A 23,879-nucleotide genomic window follows, 5' to 3' on the forward strand; every position below is an offset into this window, starting at 1 on the left:
AAGACTCATGGGGAGGGCCAGTCTTTGGGAAAATCCTGAGGTGGAATGCCAAGGGATATCCAAGAGCGACCTGGCTAGGTCATATAAGCACTTTAACATGGTTTAATCACTCTTAGGATTTTAGATTTTAAAGATTTTTATTGTTTTGAATATTTTTTTGACAAGATGCAGCCAGTGTTAGCAAGAAAGCTGTATTTGCAGTTCAGGCATGGATCTCTTCCCCTCTGTATGTTGACCAGTAAGTGGGAGAAAGGCAGTAATTAATCGAACATGACATGCCCCACATGTGTTGGGGCTGATAAAATGGAGGCAGACTTTCTATTTTTTTGTAAAGCCTATAAGCATCCAAGATCAAAATAGCTGGGTACACAATGTTGAAGCCTAAGTATCTCTCAGCATCTTATGGTGCTAAGAATCTTGAAAACCAATGTACATCAACCAATTGCTTTTTCCATATCCAGGTATTTGTTTATGGCTTGGTCCATATTTAAGAGATGCCTGTAGTTGATTCTTATGGGTTGTTGAGTGGGGAAACCCCCACTGTTTTTTACTTTGTATCCCCGTATTATATGTTTTTAACTAGTGATTTAAGATTTGATCAATTGAATATTTTTCTGAGTGTAATGTATTAGATTTTTTGTAATAAGCTGTTTTATTTATTTATGCACCTTTTCAGCTTTGAGCCGCAATAAAGTTTACAATGATGATAAATTATGATGATAATATGGGTGGAGAGCCAAACAAGGTCCCCAATCTGGTACTTGGGTTCTGGATTTCTGTGTTTATCTGCTTATAATTTCATTTGGATTTTGTGTTTAGCCAAATTGCTTTTTGCCTTCCACTGAATATAAGCAGTTCTTTAAAGCACACAGTGACAGCAGGAACAGAGGGTGTTGGGGTTGGCAGAGTAACTGGAATACTACAAGGATGGATACCTGTGAGGAAGTAAAATAGTGAACACTCCAAGGTGGAGTGAACTCTATTATTATAACTAAATTCCATTAATGGGAGAGCCTGGCCCCAGCACTTGGTAATGAGGATGAGACATCTGAGAGTTGTCTCTAGTGTTTGCTCAATCTTCTCTGTCTGACCATCCATTTGCAGGAAAAAGGCTGTGAATAGGGTGATTTCCATGCCCAGCAAGGAGCAAAAGGCTTTCCAAAACTGTGATATGAATTGGCCTCCAAGGTCAGAATATTTTTTTGTTGGTAATCCATGGAGTCTGACTATATAAAGTGCTGAATTCTGTCGCTGTTGGTAAGCTCTTGAGTGGTTTGATATGTGCCATTTTTTACAACATGTCAACTACTACTAACAGTAGTGTATTCGTTAGATCCTGGCAAGTCTGTAATAAAATCCATACTCAGAGTATGCCAAGGCGTTGGAGGAATGGTTAGGGGTTGAATAAGGCCAGAAGAAGCAAGATGTAAGGACTTATTTTGCACACAGGTAGGGCATGTGTTTATATAATCAAATACATCTTGATGCATTGATTCCAACCAAACGTTTTGCAAACAATTTTCAAATTTTTTTGCATGCCCGAATGACTGATGTTGTAACACTTGAGTTTGTATATATATTTTTCCTCTATGCAAGTAATAATCTTGTTCAAGTGTGTTAAGTGTTTTTTAAGCCACTGTTCTGGGATGCAGACTTGGTACACCTTTGACACTAGCCATAAAAGTGCCTGCAGTAGTAAGGGCAACTACTTTGTCTGCTGGGATTATACTGGGAGGAATGTGAGAGGCACTGGAGTCTTTAGGGTGCCCTAAACATAATAAAGTTTCTGATTGGATTGTTTTGACCTTGGCCTGTATGTAAAAATGAAATCAAAGTTGGTAAGAAAGTGGAGCCATTGCATTTGTTGAGGGGTTAAAGCTTTAACAGAACTAAAGAATTGCACATTCTAATGGCCAGTGTAAATGGTGCTGGTATGTTTAGCACCCAACAAATGGTGTTGCCATTCGGTAAATGCTGCTTTAATAGCTAACAATTCTCTTTCAGCAATGGTGTAATTTAGTTCTGCTGGAAGCAGTTTCTTAGAATAAAAGGCCACAGGATGAAGGTGTCCTGTTTGTGGGTTTTTTTGTGACAAAACACATCCAGGGGCATATTGCGGAGCATCAGCTTCAACATAAAATGGTTGATCTGGGTCTGGATGATGTAATATAGGTGCAGAGGTGAATATCTGCTTGACGGGTGAGAAAAGCCTGCTCGGCTGCTGCAGACCAGATAAATGGTTGTCCTTTCTTTAGTAATGTAGTTATAGGAATCACTAGGTCAGAGAAATGTGGGATGCAGCATCTGTAAAAATTGGCAAAGCCAAGGATCTTTTGGACGTCCTTAACTGCTGTGGGAGTTAGCCATGAAAGAATTGTGTCTATCTTTTCAGGGTCCATGGTGATGCCTGTGGGTGACAAATGCGAACCAAAGAACTCTACAGATGTTGCTTCGAAGGTGCACTTTTCCAATTTAGCATACAGGGAGTGCTCTTGTAGGCACTGTAAGATGGATACGTTCCTGTTTATTCTTAGAAAATATCAGAATGCCGTCTATATAGACAACAGCACAGATGTCAAGAAGGTCGTGCAGAACATCGTTAATAAAGTATTGGAAGGCCACCTGAGCATTACAGAGCCCAAAGGGCATCACAGTGTTTTCAAATAAGCCGAACTTTGTCCCAAAGGCGGTCTTCCATTCGTCTCCCTCGTTAACATGGATCAGATGGTAAGCACTGCGCAAGTCTAATTTGGTGTATATAGTAGAACACTGGAGTTGGTCAAGCAGGACTGGTATTAGTGGCAAAATATAACGGTTCTTGAGAGACCCCTGACCTTTTTTGGCCGGAGCTCGCTCCCCTGCGCCGGCAGCACCACCTTGCTGTGCCGCTCCCACGACCCACGCCCACACGGCCGATCGCGGGTTCGAAGCCCTCCTCCACCCACAGACAGCCGTCTGCGCCTCATCCCTGGCATCCAGTGGACACTGGTAAGCACCACTAGGCCCTGCATTGTGCTGTGTTTCTCTTTGTGCCTCTCACCATTTGTCTTGTTTTTGTCACCGTAGGCTTTTTTCCTTCTAGTTCTATCACCGTAGCCTTTCCTCCTCTGTTTTTGCCACCGTTAGCCTTTTTCCTTCTATTTCTATCACCGTAGCCTTTCCTCCTCTGCTTTTGTCACCGTAAACTTTCTCCCCCTGTTTTTGTCACCGTAGCCTTTTTTATTCTATTTCGCCGTCATCTTGGGCCATTTCGACCCTTGTGCGCTCCCCCAGCTTCTTTTCCCCGCCGCTGCCTCCCCGCCCCCTCCCGCCCCCATTCGCTCTCCCGTTCCTGCCCGCCTCCCAGCTGATCCTCACTCCCACCTCCCCCTCATGATGCCGGTCGCTGTGCGACCGCGCGCAGCGGGCGCCCGCCGGCGGCGCGCCGGAGGCAAGCCCGTCTGCGCCCGTCCGCACCTGGACTGTGCCCAGCGCCAGTCCCCCTGGCCCTCCTAGCCAGACTCCCCCTCAACTACACTACCAGCCCCACTCCCTCCCCACCTGCATTCAAACCAACCCCACACACACACAAGGCCCCTTCTCCTGCCGCACCTGCCTATTCTCCTGCTCCACCCCCCACGCACCCCACACTGAGACCCTACGCAACAACCCCCACACAACAACATCCGCACCCACCAAAAAACCCCACAACCCGCACACGCCCCACACCAATACCACCTCAAGCCACAGCAGATCCACAAACACCCCTGCCAACACAACCACACATCACAACAATCACACCATTCGCAACCATCTCAGTTGCCTATTACTAAACACCGGTCACTACACAAACATGCCATTGAAATCTGGGACCTCATTACATCGCACTCACCGGACATCGTCTTCCTCACAGAAACCTAGACAAACCTCTCATCTGAACCAGATATAGCCACAGCCACCCCGGTGGGCTACAAACTCCAGCGCAAAGACCGCCTTAACAAACCTGGAGGCGGTATCGCCATCATTCACAGAGACACCATCAAGGTCACCACCAACACCCCGACACCCTCAACAACGCAGAACACATGCAATTCCTTATTCACATCAACAACACCACCACCCTCAGAGGCACACTCGTATACAGGCCCCAGGTCCACGCCCCCCCTTCTGCGACTTCATCGCTGACACCATCAGCACGCACGCTCTCATCTCCACAGACTACATACTCCTCGGCGACTTCAACTTTCACCTGGAAAACCATTACGACTACAACTCCTCCTCCCTCCTAGACAACCTCACCAACCTTGGACTCAAACAAATGGTCACAGCCCCCCCCCACTCGGCTGCACACTCACTCAACGCAATTTTCACCTCAAGCAAACACATCACCTACACACACACCACCAAACTCCAATGGACGGACCACCACTGTGTCCACTTCTACAGCAAACCACCCACACACCACCACCAACACTCCACCCCCTACCGTATGTGGGACAAGATCCCCACAGAGCGCTTAAACTCCCAACTGTCACAAACCTCCCCCAACACCACCGACCCCAACACCACCGCACACAACCTCAACAGATGGATCACCACCTGTGCAGACTCTCTTGCGCCCCTCAGAAAAAACATCACCACCCGCAACATCAAGAACGCCCCATGGTTCACCACTGAACTCCAAGAGTCCAAACGCAAATGCCGCAAAGCAGAGAAGACATGGAGGCAAGAACCCTCCACCACAAACTTCTCCGCCCTCAAAACCACCACACGCACCAACTCATACGCACCACCAAAAGAGCACACTTCAAGGAACGTATTGACAACAACTCCCAAAACAGCAAAGAACTCTTTACCATCATCAAAGAGCTCTCCAAACCCAAAGCCAGCAACGTAGACCCCACACACACACAGTCCCTCTGTAACTCCCTCTCAAATCATTTTCACTGCAAAATCCAGGACATACACAACTGCTTCATACCAAACACACCCTCCATACGCAACCTCTACCCGCCCAACACACCCCCCAACCTACTCACCCCCTGGGCCCCACCACCGACGAAGAAACTGAAAAGACTATGAACTCCATTCACTCTGGCTCTCCCTCCGACCCCTGCCCCCATCGAATATATAACAAAGCCAGCCCCACCATCGCCCCCAAACTCCGTGCCACAATCAACAGCTCATTCGAAACTGCCACCTTCCAAGACTCCTGGAAACACGCGGAAGTCACTGCTCTACTAAAAAAGCCCAAAGCCGACCAAGACGACCTCTCCAACTACCGCCCCATCTCTCTCGTCCCTTTCCCAGCTAAGGTCACGGAAAAACTAGTCAACTCCCGCCTATTCCACTTCCTCGAGGCTAACCACACACTCGACCCCTCCCAATCGGGGTTCCGCAAGAACCACAGCACATAACCCGCTCTAATCGCATGCACCAACGAAATCAGATCCAAAATCGACAGGGGCGAGACCGTTGCACTCATACTCCTGGACCTCTCCGCAGCCTTCGACACTGTCTGCCACCACACACTCCGCACACGCCTCCACAACGCTGGGATCCCTTGACTGGCCTACCTCCTTCCTCACCGACAGAGCCCAAAAAGTCTGACTCCCACCCTTCCAATCCCCCGCCACCAAAATCACCTGCGGAGTCCCACAAGGCTCCTCCGTCAGCCCCACACTCTTCAACATTTACATGGCCCCACTAGCCAACATCCTCAAACCCCACGGTATCACCATCCTCTCATACGCCGATGACACACAATTCATCTTCTCCATCACCCGCAATGCCACCACCACCAAAATCAACCTACACGCTGCACTCCTTGACACCGCTGCCTGGATGACAGCCAACCACCTTAAACTCAACTCCAACAAAACAGAGGTAATCATTTTTGGCCCACACAAAAACACTTGGGACGCCTCCTGGTGGCCCACCACGTTAGGCCCCACGCCCACCCCCGCCAACCACTCACGCAACCTCTGCATCATCCTGGATCCCGACCTCTCAATGACCCAACAAATCAACGCCATCACCTCCTCATGCTTTAACACACTCTGCACACTGAAAAAAACGTTCAAATGGATCCCCACAGAGACCAGAAAGACAGTCACCCACGCACTCATCAGCAGCAGGCTAGAATACGGCAATGCACTCTACGCCGGCACCACACTCAACCTCAAGCGCAAACTACAGCGAATCCAGAACGCAGCAGCACGACTCATCCTCGACCTCCCCCGCCATGAACACATCTCACCACACCTCAAATCCCTCCACTGGCTCCCCATAGACAAAAGGATCACCTTCAAGATCCTCATCCACGCACACAAATCCCTCCACAACACTGGCCCATCCTACCTTAACGAAAGAGTGACCTTCCACACCCCCTCACGCCACCTCCATTCCACGGACCTCCCTCTAGCCACAGTCCCCCGCATCAAACACACCACCACTGGAGGCAGATCTTTCTCATATCTGGCCCCCAAAGCCTGGAAGTCCCTCCCCACCCACCTCCGCAAGACCCAAGACCACCTATTCTTCAGGAAGGGCCTTAAAACCTGGCTTTTTGCCTTACAACCTGAATTTTCGAACACTGATCGCCCGCCACCTCCCCCCCACAGCGCCTTGAGACCCTCATGGGTAAGTAGCGCGCTCTATAAATCTCTTTGATTGATTGATTGATTGATTGATGGTGGCTTTGTTGACCATTCTATAATCAATACAAGTCTGTACATTTCCAGACTTTTTTTGCCATGAAGAAGAGGGCGAGGTGACTGTAGACTGTCTAATAAACCCTAGTTCCAGTAACTCATCTAAATAGTTGTGCAGGTATTGGTTTTCGTGTTCATTCTGTGCATATATCCTGCTACAAGGAAGAACTGCCTCAGGGACCAGATCTATATGACAGCTTTTAACCCTGTGAGGAGGCAATTGAGTTGCCTTGACATGATAAAAAAACATCTTGAAAATCCTGATACTTGTCTGAAAGATGGTCAGAAGGAGAAACATGAGTTTCCCCACTGTGAAAGGGTATCACAGGACACTGGGGTTCCTTGTAGCATCTTGTCATACAGAAGGGAGAACCTAAAGCCACTGTATGAGAGGCCCAATCAGTTTTGGGATTATGATGTTCAAGTTATGGTATACCAAGGATAACGCTAAATGAAGAGTTATCAATCAAGTTAAAGGTTCTTTCTTCTGTGTGACCGTTGTCACACAGTATGGTTAATGGATTGGTGTGAAACTGGATAAGGCCAGAGGATGAGGCACCTGTGTCTATCAGAACTGACAAACTTTGTTGATTCTGAAGAGATGGGAGTCACTCAAATGGTCATGTGCCTATGCACCCAATTTATGACATTAGTAAGGTATTTGGAGATCTGATAGGTAGATTCTTTTGAGGAGGCAATCTCAATTCCCCCCGAGAGTGCTAGTTATCTTGCTGGCTTTGAGTGAGACTCACACTAGCTAATTGTCTTTTTCTTTTTTGGTTTTATTGTGCAATCTCGTGCAAAATGTCTGGACTCACCTCATTGGAGGCATAAATTAGCCTTACGGCGGTGATCTTTTTCTTTGATAGAAGGCCTCCAATTTGTATGGGTTCTGACTCTTGCACCTTTTTTTCAACCTCCTTTTTATCAGTCATGAGTGCTACTACCCTGGTTTCACCCCAAAGAGTGCGCTAACTTTCTTTTGCCTAATCTATGGTTCGATTTTACCACTAGGTCAATGAACTCTGCGCAATCTTCGGGTAAGTTAACTATATGGGATAGACTGCCTTTCAGATCATCCCTTGGACCACTGTGAAAGAGTGAGGTATGCTTCTCCTCAGGCCACCTAGTCTCCGTTATTAATCAATTAAATGTGGTAATATGAGTGAGAAGATTCTTTGATCCCTGTCATATATTTAGTAGATTGTTATCACAAAACTGTTTGAAGACATGCTTAGCAAATAAATGAGTCAAGGCTGCCTTGAAGGCAAAAGAATTATACAAGATGAGATCATAGTTTTCTATGAGATGGATAGACCAATTAATGGCAACACCACCAAGATAGGAGATTACAAAGGCTACTTTAGCTGCATAAAATGTGAATATTTGAGGTTTTCACTGAAAATGCAGTTGACATTGACTCATAAAAGCAGCAAACCGAGAACAATCCCCAGTTAATTTTTCAGGAATAATCAATGGTACAGTGGTAGGAGTGGTAGGAGTGGTAACTGCGACATGTAATTTCTGATCAGTTGGACTAGTAGGAGCTATTGTAGATTGCTGTGTGCTGAATTTAGAGGGATTGAGAACCGGTCACAGACTTGAGGGATCCTTCCATTGTGTGAAAGGTGTGGGACATGCTAAAATCCCCCTTAGCTCTTGATTCTTAGTTTTTACTTTCTGAACTTGTTCTTGTGCGCTTTGCACTATGACCGTCAAATGTTCAGTGGTGGTTAACTGGTCAGTGTTAAAGAATGACTAGGAGTCCATGATGGCATCACCCAAAAGGAACGTTAATGTTGTGGCTTGGCTTTATGATGAGAGCCACTCACCTGAACTCCAGGTGCCACAATTGGGCCATGATAATTCCCAAATCCCAGTGGGGACTGACGTGGCAGCAATGAGTACACACATTGTTTCCTTGTCATTTTCCAGGGGAGAGGGGGTTGGAGAGAGAGAGAGAGAAAGAGAGAGAGAAGGAGAGAAGGAGAGAGAGAAAGAAAGAGAGAGAGAGAGAGAGAGAGAGAGAATACCAGCTTTCACTTTATGGACTGGACAGCAGGTCCTTGGACTGCATGGAGTGTCTTGCGTCAGGGCTCTGCTTCGCCAAGTGGAATATAACTAGTTTTTTTGCATCTGTGGAGAAAGAAGCACTGAGTTAGTATCTGGGTTCAAAAATTATACTATAACCAAAACATAGTCTTTTTTCTATTACATATTTAACAGGCGAACAGAAATTAATCAAGTCTTTCTCTCTGTACGAAGCGGTTTTGACAGGCCTTAAAAAGTCTGTAGCAATCTTTTCTTATATTGCCTAAATATAAAAAAGCGAACACTATGTTTTTTCTTTGGGCTTAACAAAGTTTATAGTTATTTTACAAGTTCAGATTTTTACTCAGTTCTAAACAATAGTTCTACTTACTTTTAATAAGTTTCCAGGTTTTCAATTCTCTAGGTGCTGCTTTGTAAAGAAAGACGTCTTTCCTTGAATGCGCCATTTTCCTTAAATGATTCACAAAGTAAAGTAGGTGCACTTGTAACCACCTTAAATAGTTATTAAAATAAAAGAGCGCTAAAGGATCAGCACGTTTACAGAAATTGTCTCCTTTACCTTGTAGCAGTGATTAACTGTCCGGAAACTGTGGAGAAAGCAAAACAATATTTCACCTTTCTTTGTTTTCTCTCGTTATAATTAGTACGGCTTTGACGATGGCGGTGAGGAAGCCGGAAGCAGAAGAGTCAGTGGATCTGGCTCAGGAGCCAGAAGAAGTCTCAGTAGGGAAGGGATGTGGTGCAGTAATTTGGTTGGAGTCAGGTAAGCGAACAAACAGCAATAAAGCCAAGCAGAGATTGGAAGCACAAGACCACTTTAAATAGACACAGATGTGCACATGTGATTCTGTCGGTTGGGTTGCACGCTGTGGAAATGAGCAAAAAATATCTTGTGATTTCGCATATATACTTCGAGGATCGTGGTTCTGTTGCAAGTGGCACGTTGAATCCATTAAGCTAATTGGATGCAGTACATTGTTCAGGATGACAGTTAGGATGCTGCATGTTTCTTAATAGACAGTTGGCATGAGTTTACAGTAAAACAAGCATTGGCTAATACAAGCTAAGGGCCTCATTATGAGTTTGGCGGTCGGACCCACAGACTGCCATGGTGGTAGCTGCCAAAAGACTGCCATGTTGGAAGTCTTCTAGATCGCAGTATACAAGTTACACAGACAGGACCACCAAAAGCCAGACAAAAATCTAACGCTGCCAGGACCCTGGAGGGCATGAAATAGGCAGTCTGACCACAGGCACTGCTAGCCCATCAACCAACCACCAAACAAGTCGACAATCACAATGGCAGTCTCCCCTTTGTGGTCTCCCAATGGTGGTGTGAACTGTGGTGGTAGTTGGTCACCACAATAATACACAACACCACATTGGATAAACTTGAAAACAACACAGCTGACACACATCCACACACTCAACACACCTGTAAACCGCACTATTAAACACACCCCTTCACGCACCACAATCCTTTGCTTCTCCATGTCATAAACAAATCAGAACACTGCCCAAAAACTTCACCAACCATAGATTAGGCACCCCGCCAACTTGCACTAAGCACATATCCCACACCCCCAACACACCCCCACCATACATATTTGTACCTCTACACTCCATTAACTAACGTCACCTCTTCATTGCACAGAACCTAACCATCATCTAATTTTTCTAGTTTTCCACCACAGTGTCACCTCAGAAAAATCCCTGTTTCACAGATGACGAGTTAAGAGTCATGGTGGATGAAATTATTAGAGTAGAGCCACAACTATTTGGAGCCCAAGTCCAGCAAACAACTATCGCCCGGAAAATGGAAATGTGGCAAATGATAGTTGACAGAGTGAGTTCTGCAGGCCACTACCTATGCACAAGGGACAACATCAAGAAGAAGTGGAATGACCTCAAGGGGAAGGTTCGTTCCATGGTGTCCAGGTACAACCTTGCGGTCCTCAAGACTGGTGGTGGTCCCCAACTTCCTCCCCTACATTTCACATCATTGCAGGAGAAGGTCTTGGCCATCCTGCTTCCTGAAGTCTTGATAGGAATACCTGGGAGAGTTGAGTCAGGTAAGTCACAACAACAAAAATGGCACCAAAATGTATTAGCATGCATGCTCACTGATCACCTCTAGCCACCTACAATGTCATCCTACTTAACAGACCAGTATCCACCAGTCCATAGTCCCCTGTCTGGCCTCAAACATATCAAGTAGACTAATCTGGGGGGAGCAACATCTTTGTATAGTAGGTGTCGTACAGGGATTGACAGCACTACAAGTCGCACCAGGCACTGTTCTACTATCACTAAAACCAGAACAGTGTAGCATAATCAAAATTAGCTTGTTTGTCAACTCCCCATTGGAGTGCACCCTACTGAGGGCATCTCAACTGTATAGTGTGTAGGTAGGACAGGCAATGACAGGAATGCTAAGGCCAGGAGCACTGGGACTCTCATTACACTCAGTCACAACTGTGTCTTCTACTACTGTGACCATTCTCCATACAATCAGCCATTCAACATTACTCACCAGAGGGGATCCCATCTGTATAGTGTGTGGGTAGGACAGGCAATGACAAAAATGCTAAGCCCAGGAGGTACTGGGACACTCACTACACTCAGCAGCAACTGGGTTCTCTTCTACTATGACCATTCTCCCTCTAATCAGCCTTTGGCCTGTTCTCACTTGAAAGGAGGACAACTCTACAGTGTCTAGAATACAGGGAGTGAAATGGTCAATAATCATAGGAGGATGACTGCTGAGGCCAGGAGGCTCTGTCTACCCAATCCAATTACCCAGTTCATTCCTGTGTGGTTCTCCGGCAGCATGGGACCCTTTGTTGTAGTGCTGCATGGGCCTCCTTTTGCACCTTCTTTTTCCCTGTGCTGTGTGACTCCTGTGCGCGCTACCATGTCTTCTGTGGGTTCTCTGAATTGCTGAGAGCCCCCTCTGACTCTCCCTCCTGGGTAGAGCCTACCAGGTCCCTCCTGGTCCAGGGCAGCACCATTTTCCACTAAACGTGAGCTTTGCATGTACCAAGGCTTGTTGGCAGAATCCAGCGACGCAAACCAGACTGCATGCATCCATCCGGCATGGGACATCTTCTGCACCAACAAGAAACCTGCATCCGTCTTCTTTGGTGCAATACTGACTATGTCTTGTCACCGGTGGTTCTTCTTTTGCACCTTCATCCGGGATCTCCCTTGTCTCTTCAGTGCTTCTTGGACTTAGTCCCCTTCTTCCACAGGTCTTCAGGTCCAGGAATCCATCGTTGGTGTCTTGCAGTCGCTTCTGGTTCTTGCATTATCTTCTATCACGACTTCTAGTGTATTTTAGGAACCTTGCTGTGCTTTACTCCTGCTTTCCTGGGCTCTGTGGTGGGGTATTTTACTTACCTTTGGTGTCTCCTTATACTCCCAGCACCCCTCTACACACTACACTTGCCTAGGTGGGAAACCGACTTTTGCATTCCACTATTTTAGTATATGGTTTGTGTTCCCCCTATGCCCATTGCAACATATTGTGATTTTCACTATTTGCACTGTTTTCCTACTGTGTACTTACCTGTTTTTGGTTACTAGTGTATATATTGTTTAATTTACTTACCTCCTAAGGGAGTATAGTCTCCAAAGTATTTTTGGCATTGTGTCACTAAAATAAAGTACCTTTATTTTTGTAACACTGAGTATTGTCTTCCATGTGTATGAGTACTGTGTGACTACAGAGGTATTGCAAGAGCTTTGCATGTCTCCTAGTTCAGCCTTGGCTGCTCTGTCTACAGCTACCTCTAGACAGCCTGGCTACTAGACACTGACTACATTTCACTAACAAGGGATAACTGGACCTTCTATAAGGTGTAAGTATCTTTGGTACCCAGTACAAACCAGGCCAGCCTCCTACACCTCGTTGAAGCACACTTCCCCTGGCGTAGTTGGGTACCTCACCGGTGTCAACAACCACAGACAGTTTGGGTATGCAGAGTCTCCTGTAAGGGAATGTGACATATGTGCAACCATGAGTCCAAAGCATCATCTCACTAGCAGCAGACATAGCATACTAACACACATGACATATATTACTTACCAACCAGCCAGGCCCTCTCTGGGTACAGTCATGTCATCAACTGTGGAATAGCGCTGTTCTGCATGATGAAGGTATTGTGGACTGAACCCGGGTACTGGCCACAGACTTGGGAAATGTAGAGGTCCACCAAACAAACTAATTGGACATTGATGGAATGGAAGTTCTTCCTGCTCTGAAAGACCTGTTCATTGCCACGTGGTGGAACCAAGGCTACATGGGTACCTGGGATGTGTGCCAAGCCATAGAACTCTGCCTTCATATAAGTAAAATCCTTACGTTGAGGAAAACGGATGTAACTGTTGAGGTGTTTCAACATTGCTGAGAGAACATCCTTTAAGAGAGACTCAACATAGGCTGGGACATTCCAGCAGTTAGGGCCACTGTATTTTGGAAGGACCCTGTGGCCAGGAAGTGACTTGTGCAATGGGTGGTATGTTATGTTGATGATGGATGTCTGGCATCAGATCTGGCTGGCATCAGATCTGACGACAAAGATCCACAATTGTCTGCCTATCCAGATGGTATAAAGGTATTACATGTCTGTCCTTCACGGCCTGCAAGTCTGCTAGTGGGCGGTACACAGGAGGTTGTCTGTTCCTTCTCCTCCCAGGGTAACTATGTGGGACCAAAGGAAGATATGACTGTCATTCATTATGTCCCTTGCATTTTATATTATACATGTGATATATGAACTATGACAAGTCATGTGTGTCACTGAAACATGATACACAGCACACATCAAGACTAACTTTTACACATTATTAACACGTTACCCCCCTGCTTTTCTACATCTTTGTCCACATCATCTATCTGGTCCGCAATAATATGTGCATCTAACTTGCAACTCTGACTGTGATTCAGTGCCTCAAATCCTGGACTGTCAATAGAGGAGAGGCTGGTGGCTGTGCCCCCAATTTAGTTGTCATATGTGCTGGACCACATACCAAAATGATTACAAAATCGATTGACCCATATGACAGGACAAGGTTACTACTGAAGACTCACAAGGTCAACATTTTCCTAATTGTGACGCATCAAAAAATAGCATTCAATTAAATTTTGGCCCTATATAAAATGATGATCCTACCAAGACTCCTATACATATTTCAGAACTTTCCCCTTCCTATCCCTCACTCCTGGTTCAGAAACCTCGAAGGTATCACAGGAAAATTTATTTGGCGAGGCTCCAGACACAGAGTAGCAATACACCACTGTCAGAAAGGAGTATGTGACGGGGGCCTAGGCGCATCAGACCCCTACCTGTATTACCTGGCCACCCAATTAATTGTGATCCAGGATTGGTTCACTGGGGGTTGGGACGACCCGGCCTACAAAACAGAACTGTCATTCCTGGGCCTCCCTTGTGTTCTTGACATGCTATACGGTTCACCGCTCCCCCGGGATATGGAGGACGTAAATAAGGCAATCTTCCTGGCTTGGCGAGCAGCATTGTGGTACACCCACTGGAACGCCATTGTCACCCTCCAGACCCCGTTATGGAGAGGGAAATGGCTGAGCACCTCAGCTCACTAAAGGGATTTACAGAATGGGACCGAATAGGTATTTCCTTGGTGGGGGACATATGGAAGGGGAGATCCATGAAATCATTTCAGGAATTCCAGACAGATTTTCAACTAAACTCGACACAATTCTTCAGATACCAACAACTACGACACGCCCTGAGAATACACTTGCCCACCACAGGCCATATGCCGGAATTTAACCCACTCAAAGCCAAACTACTCATGGGAAACTAGAGGGGAAAGGCATCTCTCAAATTTATAAGACACGAATCAATAATATCCCAGATAAATTAGCCCCAATTAGGACCAAGTGGGAATCCTGGGTGGGAACCCTGGAAGAGACGGAATGGAGAGAAGCCCTGATGGCACCCAAGGTACTGGCGGTGTCAACTAGATTCCGTGTAATACAATTCTACTACCTATATGAAGCATACCTGACACCATCCAGACTTCACAAAATGGGAACCCGCCCCTCTGCCAGATGCCCAAGATGCCCGAGTGACCCAGCAGATTTCTTCCATATGGTATGGACCTGCCCAATAATATAGAAGTACTGGGATGGGGTATTTCAGGAATTGTAAAGAGCCCTGGGACAAGAAATACAAAAATCCGCAAAATTAACTTTATTCGGAATAATGGAAGAAATGGGTGGAACACTCGCAAAAAGCACCCTGGTGGCCACAGCAGGTGCCTGGAGTCTCCGTGGGGGCCCATCTCTCAAGAAATGGAAATGGAAGAGAGGGATGGACTGGTGTGCTAACCAGGAGAAAATAGTATTCGATTCTAGAGGATGCCCACAAAATTTGGAAAGATCTGGGGTCGATGGCTAGAATTACTGACATAAACCAGAAAGATCACATGGCTAGAAATACTGTATTATTGTATGATTGTTATACGGTAAAGAGACATGGAAGGCTACTACAACAATTGTCAGCCCCACAACCAATAATGCTGTCTAAACATTACTATGAAAATGGAAATGATAACAAAACTTTGTAAGATGCATACAACCTTTGCTTTGTACCTTCCCTTTCCTTTTTTTTCCCTTCCCTTTGAAAATAATAAAAAATGTTTATTAAAAAATTAAATGTATGCCTCTAAAATAGTGACTGCATGACCTACACCACTGGACATTAGCACTCGTCTGCGACCGCCGGCAAAAGTCGGCATGGCGGTAGGCGGATGCTACTACGGCGGACTCTGCCATAGGATAACTTTGCTGCCTGTGGCGGCCTTGGGCCAGTGGAAGTGTCTGCCAGCAGTGACAGTCACGTATGGGGCGGGCATGATTGCCATCTTCTGCGGAATCACCCACTTAACTCCTGACACTGCTTCCAGCAAGACCTCCACTACCTAAGCTGCTGTATTCCGCCTGTGTGAGCAATCATGTCTCATCCAACAGGTGATAGGGTCCCTGCCTTCTTGCCAAAAGAGCTGGAGACGTTTGTGGAGGACATCCTATCCCTGTATGGACAGCTCTACGGTGCACTAGAGGAGCAGGTAAGTGCCCCATGTGCACACCTTTCTCTGTACCTCTACTTAGCTTTAGTTAGCTTAAGCGTAGGCCCAGTTTGTCAGAATGTGTCCTCAAAGCCATGTAGGGGGTGCCACTGTGCATTAATGTTTGAGTCAATGAGCATGTATTTATGCCAAGTGACAGGTGTGGAGTCCTGAGACAATGTGATGAGTGTCCCCTGACCCAAATTGTTTTGTATGAACATAAATAGGTGAGGTGTCATGACAGCCATGCCCAGGCAACTCTTGCCAGAAGATGTATTTAATGTGTGGTCACATGTGACTGCATGACAGCAGGAGGGCTGAATGCAGGTTGTATGTGTCGGCTGATTGCTATTTGAGCTCTTTCTTAGTTTGCACAGTGATCTTTGGTCACATCTGACCTTGTTGGACTGTTGTTCTGAAGCCAGGTAATGACTCACAATGCCTCTCAGCTCTTCATATAGACATCCAGTGTCAATTTGCTGTAGGCTACATGATGTACTGTGATGCATGTGATTTGTCAGATATGGTGTTTTGTGTAGGTCCATCTGCTCAGCCTGCAGAGACCGGGGCCTCTCTATCGTTAGTCACAGAAAAAGTTGTAATCTGGGCTGGTATTTGTTAGACTTGGCATCCTTGGACTGGTCTCCCCTAACTGTTTGCCTGTTTCCCAGGTTGTTGATGTGTGCTGGACTCTGTTTGTTCTGTTTTTGATACTCTGGGTACTTTACCACTGTTATCCAGTGCTAAAGTGCAAGTTATCCCATGTAAAATATATGTGTAATTGGCTTTCCATGATTGGCATATTTGATTTACTAGTAAGTCCCTAGTACAGTGCACTAGAGGTGCCCAGGGCCTGTAAATCAAATGTTACTAGTGGGCCTACAGCACTTGTTGTGCCACCCACATGAGTAGCCCTGTAAACATGGCTCAGACCTGCTACTGAAGTGTCTGTGTGTACAGTTGTAAACTGCCAATTCGACTTGGAAAGTGTACCCATTTGCCAGGCCTACACCTTCTCTTATTATACATGTAAGGCCCCCCTAAGGTAGGCCCTAGGCAGCCCATTGGCAGAGTGCAGTGTATTTTTAAGTTATGTTAAGTTTAAGTTAATGTCCTAACAGTGAAATACTGCTAAATTCAGTTCTCACTGTGAAAGGCCTATCTCTCTCATATGTTAACATGGGGTCTGCCTTTAAATATTATTAAAGTGCAGATTCCCTTTGGGAGCAGATAGAAATAGTTTAGGGTCTCCGAACTCACAATTAAAAAATACATCTTTTAGTAAAGTTTGTTTTTAGATTGTGTGTTTGAAAATGCCACTTTTAGAAAGTAGGCATTTTCTTTCTTAGATCATTCTGTGACTCTGCCTGTTTGTGGATTCCCTGTCTGGGTCAGTTTGACAGTTGGACTGTTTGCACCTCTCCTCTAGACAGTGACACAAAGGGAGCTGGGGTCTAGCCTGCATATCCTGATGAGCCATCTGTGCTTGGAGAGAGGAGAGGGGTGGTCACTCACATCTTAAGCAGCTACGCCTGCCCTCACACAATGCAGTCCCCAACTGCCTGGTGTGCATCTGGGGCCTGGCCTGTACAAGGCAGGATCTTACTAACAAGAAAGAGTTTAATTTGAAGTTTGCCTATTTCAAAGGCAGAAAGGGGTACAAGTAGTGGACCCAAAATCCCAGACTTTAGATTACTTCAAGATCACTTCTGGAATAAAGAGGAACCTTTGCCAAGGAGAAGAGCTGAGGAGAACTGCTGCCCCTCCCTGTGACTGTGCTTTGTTAGGCTAGCCTGCAATTGCTGCTTCTGCCTGTGAAAGGGAACAAAGACTGGACTTTGTTGTGCATTCCTGCTGGAGAAGAATCTCCAAGGGCTTGAACTTAGCTTGTCTCCTGTTGTTGAAGTCTCGGGGACATAAAAGACTTCCCCTGCCAGCACCTGGACAATCTGCCAAGTGGTGCCCTATCCAGTCTCTGGGCCCTTGAAAGTTGAAGCTGGCAAACAAGAACTGAAAATCCATGCAGGGAAATTTACGACGCACCTTCCGCAACGTGGCTGATAAATGCTGGGCCGCCTGCTTTGCATCTGAAATCGATGCTCCACCTGCATTGCAGCTGGGAGATCGATGCAACACAGCTGGAGGCTGAGAACAACGCAAACCTCATGCAGCGCAGATTTCTAACACCGTACGACCAGATTCACACATCGTCCTTGGGTGTCAAAGTCAACCAGACTCTGCACGAATCCAAGGTGCCCCATCTGGAAATTGCTGGCTCTCTTGCGAGGGAGAAAAATAACACATTGCCGACCCGACTGGAGAAGGAAATGATGCACGGCCTCACTTGTGAGTAAGGAATCAACGGATCCCCACCCTTTTCGGATGCACGCTTGTCCATGGGGCTTTATTTCTGATGCTAACCAGGCACTTTGTGTAACAACAGCATTCTCACTGTTTTCTAAGGATTAAGGGGGTCATTACAACTTCCGACCGCCATGCTGTAACCGCCCGCAGTGCCCATTTGGACATCCCCGCTGGGCCGGCGGGCGGAAACCAAGTTTCCATCCGCCGGCCCAGCGGGGATGTGAGCCGCAACATGGGAGCGGGCTCCAAATGGATCCGGCGGTTTTGCAGCCGTGCGACGGGTGCAGTTGCACCCGTCACACTTAAAGCCGCATTGGGCCCTGTCACGGGGCCCCTGCACTGCCCATGCCATGTATTACTGTGTGTGTTGGTATAAATACTTTACACATTGCTTCTGAAGTTAAGCATGCCTGCTCGTGGAAAGCTACCAAGTGGGTGAACGGGGGTTAACTGAGTGTGATTCTCCTTTACCCTGACTAGAGTGAGGGTCCTTGCTTGGACAGGGGGTAACCTGACTGACAACCAAAGACCCCATTTCAAACAGTATTGATTCCCTTTTGCAATGCAAGTGTTACACTGTGCCCACACCCTATATCCCTGCACAGCATGTGATGTAGCCAAATCATGTTCCACTGCCAATAGGCAGCTTCCTGAGCCTCTGTCAACTGATTACTATGGGAATTGCATTTGGGGCAGGGTGGTGATCTCTGACTGATGTGCTCTTATCAACTCTGAAAATGTGTGTCACATAGCCTTGACAGGTACCTTGATCCCATAGCCCTGTTGTCTCTTTAATCCACTCTGATATCTCCTATGAAGGCTCCTTGAATTTTGCACATTGCACATCTGCAAACAGTGTGTTGTTAACTAATGTGCCATGATATTGGGCTCTGTGGTTTCGTCAGAAAGCGGGACATGTACAATGCTTGACCAGGTTTCTCTTAAAGTACTTTGGATTTAGTGAACACACATGTGTGGAAGTGTGTATTGTAATATTGATGTGACACTCAGACCCCCACCCCCTGAAGTAGCAGGTGCCAGCATCTGTAGCTGCACATGTCCACACATGGACAGGCTTGACTCTTTGTGTGCTGTACATGTCATTCCCTTCATTGTGATCCAAGTGCAATGGGTCAATTTGTAAGCTGACTGTGACCTGTAGGGACTGTATGCTGTGGGTGACATTCATAGGTAGTGGATGTTTGTGTGCATTTTTTGCTGGGTTGTTTACCTGTCACTTGCCACTTGCCATTGTGTCCCTGGTCAATGACATTTGGCTAGCTCATGTCCCATAAAAGTCACTGTTGGCCTACGTGTTCAGTGCAGAGCCTGAGCTGCACCCTAATGGGGAGTGTTTGTAGTCATGTCCCTGTGCCCAATGACTGCTATGTTCCACCGGTGGACAGGATGGTCAAACAGGATACAATTAGCTTGGTGCACTGACATGTACGTGCCTCGGTGTAGGAGGCTGGCCTGGTTTGTAGTGGGTACGTTGGGTACTTACACCTTACACCAGATCCAGTTATCCCTTATTAGTGAAATGTAGTAGTGTTCGAGCAGCTTAGGCTGATAGAGGTAGCTATAGCGTAGCAGCTTAGGCTGAACTAGGAGACATGCAAAGCTCCTGCAGTACTACTTATAGTTACACAGTACTTATACTTGTAAAGACAATACTCAGTATTACCAAAAATAAAGGTAGTTTATTTGGGTGACACAAGACCAAAAATATCTTTGAGGCAATGCTCCTTCTGGAGGTAAGTATTATACACAATATATACACTAGACACCTAAATAAGGTAAGCAATTAGACATAGGATAGTGCAAAGAACAAGAAATGCCATAGGAGAAAATAGGTCTATGGGCAACACAAACCATATACTAAGAAAGTGGAATGCCAATCACAAATTTCCCCCTAGACAAGTGTAGTGTGTAGAGAATTGCTAGTGGAGTAGGAAAACCACAAAGTTGAGTAAAATACCCCACCCCAGAGCCCAGGAAAGTAGGAGTAAAGTACTGCAAGTTTCCTTAGGACACACTACAATTTGTGATTAGAGTTATTGCAAGAACCAAGCAAGATTGCAAACAACAAATGGTGGATTCCTGGACCTGAAGACCTGCAAAGAGAGGAGACCAAGTCCAGAAGTCGGAAGAAGTTCCAGGAAGAACAGGAGCCCCTGCCTACCTAGAAGAGAGTGCAAAAGAAGAGTCCCCGTCTGCACAAAGACTGCAGAAATGCCCCAAAGTAAGATGGCTGCGGGTTCATGCGTGGTGCAATGGATGTCCCACGAAGAGATGTTGGATGCAGGCGAGTTTTGTCGCTGGATTCGTCACACATGCCTTGGTTCAAGCAAATTCGCATTTTGCATCAAAGAGGTGCTGCCTCGACCCTGGAGGAACCTGGGGGTGTCAACTTGGACTGAGGAGGCAGAGGGAGCTCCCAACACTTGAGGGAACCCACAGATGACCAGGCAGCACCCACGGAGTTCCCAGGGCATGAGGACTAAGAAGGTGGAAATTGAGGTTGTTTCAGCACTACAAAAGAAGGTCCTACACCACCGGAGGACAACTCAGCGAGTTGAGCGTCACAGGACAGAGTGCTGGGGACCTGGGCCAGGCTGTGCATGAAGGATTCTTGCCCAACAGTACACAGAGGCCTCAGGAGGTGAAGATGACATGGTGCATAGGGGTACTGTCGCTAATGGTGAAGGCAAGCTCTTTCCTCCTCCAAATTTGGACAGCAGGACCTTAGGACAGTCTGTGTCAAAGGGGTCCATGACCTGTGTTCCAAGGAAAATGCTCATCGCCAGGAGTCCAAGAGAACGGCCATCGACTTAGAAGGTGTCGGCAAGAGCAAGGAAGTGACTCCGTCACTCCACAGGAGATTTCTTCGGTTCTTTTGGTGCAGGGTGAAGACAGGCAGTCCCCAGAGCATGCACACCGTGGAAGCTGTTGCAGTTGCTGTCTGGAGCTGAAGTTGCAGAGGAAAAGTAGCCCTTCTGGATACTTTGTTGCTGTTACAGCAGTTCCTGGAGCAGTCTGTGGTCGATCTGAGGTCAGAGGATGAAGTAGTAGTTGCAGAGGATTCCTGAAGGAAACTTGCAAGCAGAATCTGAAGTGAAAACCACAGGAGAGACCCTAAATAGCCCTGAGAGGGGGATTGGCAACCTTATCAGGTATGGACCTGTGAGGAGGGGTCTCTGACGTCACCAGATTGGCCCTACACCGTGGAAAACAAGATGGCTGAAGTCTGGGACACACTGGAGGAGCTCTGGGCACCACCCCTGGAGTGGTGATGGACAGGGGAGTGGTCACTCCCCTTTCCTTTGTCCAGTTTCACACCAGAGTAGAGACTGGCGGTTCCTGAACTGGTGTAGGCTGGCTTATGCAAGGAGGGCACCATCTGTGCCCTTCAAAGCATTTCCAGAGGCTGAGGGAGGCTACCCCTCCCCAGTCTGTAACACCTATATCCAAAGGGAGAGAGAGTAACATCCTCCTCCCAAAGGAAATGCTTTGTTCTGCCTTCCTGGGACTGAGCTGCTCAGACTCCAGGAGGGCAGGACCCTGTCTGGTTTGGAAGTACTGGGGGTCCATGGTGGAGCCCCCAGGAATGCATGGAATTGGCCCCCAATATCTGATTTGGCATGGGGGGACAATGCCATGATCTTAGACACCTTTTATGGCCATATTCAGAGTTACCATTGTGAAGCTACATATAGATATTGACCTATATGCAGTGCACACGTGTAATGGCGTCTATGTACTCACAAAGTCCTGGGAATTGGCCCTGGACTGCATGGGGGCACCTTTTCTAGTGCAAGGGTGCCCTCACACTTACTAACTTTGCACCTAATCTTCAGTAAATGAAGGTTAGACATATAGGTGATTTATAAGTTACTTAAGTGCAGTGAAAATGGCTGTGAAATAGTGTGTGCACTATTTCACGCAGGCTACAATAGCAGGTCTGCGAAAGGGTTTGTCTGAGCTCCTTATGGATGGCAATAGAAATGCTGCAGCCCGTAAGGATCTCCTGGAACCCCAATGCTCTGGGTACCTAGGTACCATAGACTAGCGACTTATAAGGGGGGTCTAGTGTGCTAATTGAAATTGGTAAATGAAGTCACTAGCCTGTAGTAACAAATTTAAAAGCAGAGAGAGCATGAGCATTGAGGTTTTGCAGAGCCTCAGTGACACAGTTAAGCACTACTGACAACACACACATTAGGTCACAAACTATGAGCACTGGGGTCCTCACCAGCAGGATCCCAGTGAGACAGGCAAAACACACTGACAAATAGGGTTTTCACTATGAGCACTGGGGTTCTGGCTAGCAGGATCCCAGTGACACAGTAAAAACACACTGACACACCCTCACAAACAGGCCAAAAGTGGGGGTAATCATGCTAGAAAGAGGCTGCTTTCTCACACTCTGGCCATTTTGTATGGGACTTGTGGACAAGATGTTGTCTTGTCATTTGCATCCATTAGGTCAACGCCCATCAGAAGAAGGGGTTCTGGAGAGCCATTGCCAAGAAGGTGGGGACACTGGGGGTCTACAGCTGGCGGAGCACCCACTGTCGGAATAGGGGCAAGGACCTGAGACGTTGGGCCCAGAAGATCGCAGAGGCCCAGCTGGGGCTGTCCTCCCAAAGAGGACAGGGTTCCGGTCAGACCATGACCCCCTAATGGCCCACATTTCGGCGTGGCCTACCAACCTTTGATGGGCATTTGAGGGCAGCACAGCAGCCACAAGAGGGTGAGGACAAGGAAAATTCATGGTTGACCCTTTGCCAGGTGATTGAGTGAGGGACAGACTGCTCCCCCTGACAATGTGGGAGGTGTCCTGCACCACAGATTATCTGGGATCAAATTGGTGTACCTAGACCACATGTTTCCAACTGGTGTGCTCATCCTTTTGAAGCTGGGACCTGGGGCTAAACTGTGTGGAACAATTCCATTTGTGCAGCAGGGAGCACATATGACTGTGTTTAGTGTACAAATATTCTGCTTCACCTACTCTGGTATGTGTAGGTTTCCACCAACAGATCACTCCTCCCAAATATCACAGTACAAAGGTATGTAGAATGTGGCTCAATGGCCTCTGCTATGTGTCTGGGGATATGTGTAGGTTGATATCTGGAAACCATGGGCAGGTTTTCTTAATTTTATATTGGGTGCTGATGCCTTGCAGCAGTCTGTGATTCATGGGTGTCCATCATACATGGGACATAACTCATATGGCAAAAACATGGCAGCTGTAGCCAAGTACTTTCCCTTGGTAAGTGGTGAATGTGCATTGTCATGGGTAATGTATCATCGGTGTAACCAACATTCTGTGTGCCTATGTGGTTGCATGTGCTCCATTCCCACTAGGATACATATCTATGCATTAGATGTAGGCATGTGCTAGCCATACAGATGGACTGATGTCTGGAATCTCTCACATATATGCCCATGGGGTCTTGTAGTCATTATTGTACATCTGCAATGGTTGTCCATTTACTGTCATGCCCCAGACAGGACTGTTTCACCATCATATTGTGTCAGACAGATACATTCATGCCTCATAGTATGCCATTAGTCATGTGTATCTGCAGTAGCTATGATGGACATGACAGGTAGGGCCAGGGTGTGGATCCACTTCATGGTTATTTGTACCCTTCA

The 23,879-nt window shown here is 46.8% G+C and overlaps 1 long non-coding RNA gene across 2 annotated transcripts in view; it reads left to right on the forward strand.

Moving 5' to 3' along the window:
- The window catches only part of LOC138302018 (uncharacterized), a 442,874-nt gene that overhangs the window by 289,257 nt on the left and 129,738 nt on the right, over window positions 1-23,879 (forward strand). For both annotated transcript variants that reach the window (XR_011205222.1, XR_011205223.1), the window contains exon 5: window positions 9,389-9,507. This is a non-coding gene — a long non-coding RNA (uncharacterized lncRNA). The remainder of the gene's footprint in view (window positions 1-9,388; window positions 9,508-23,879) is intronic.

Source organism: Pleurodeles waltl, chromosome 6, assembly GCF_031143425.1.
Source record: "Pleurodeles waltl isolate 20211129_DDA chromosome 6, aPleWal1.hap1.20221129, whole genome shotgun sequence".
In the NCBI taxonomy this organism is placed as follows: Eukaryota; Metazoa; Chordata; class Amphibia; order Caudata; family Salamandridae; genus Pleurodeles; species Pleurodeles waltl.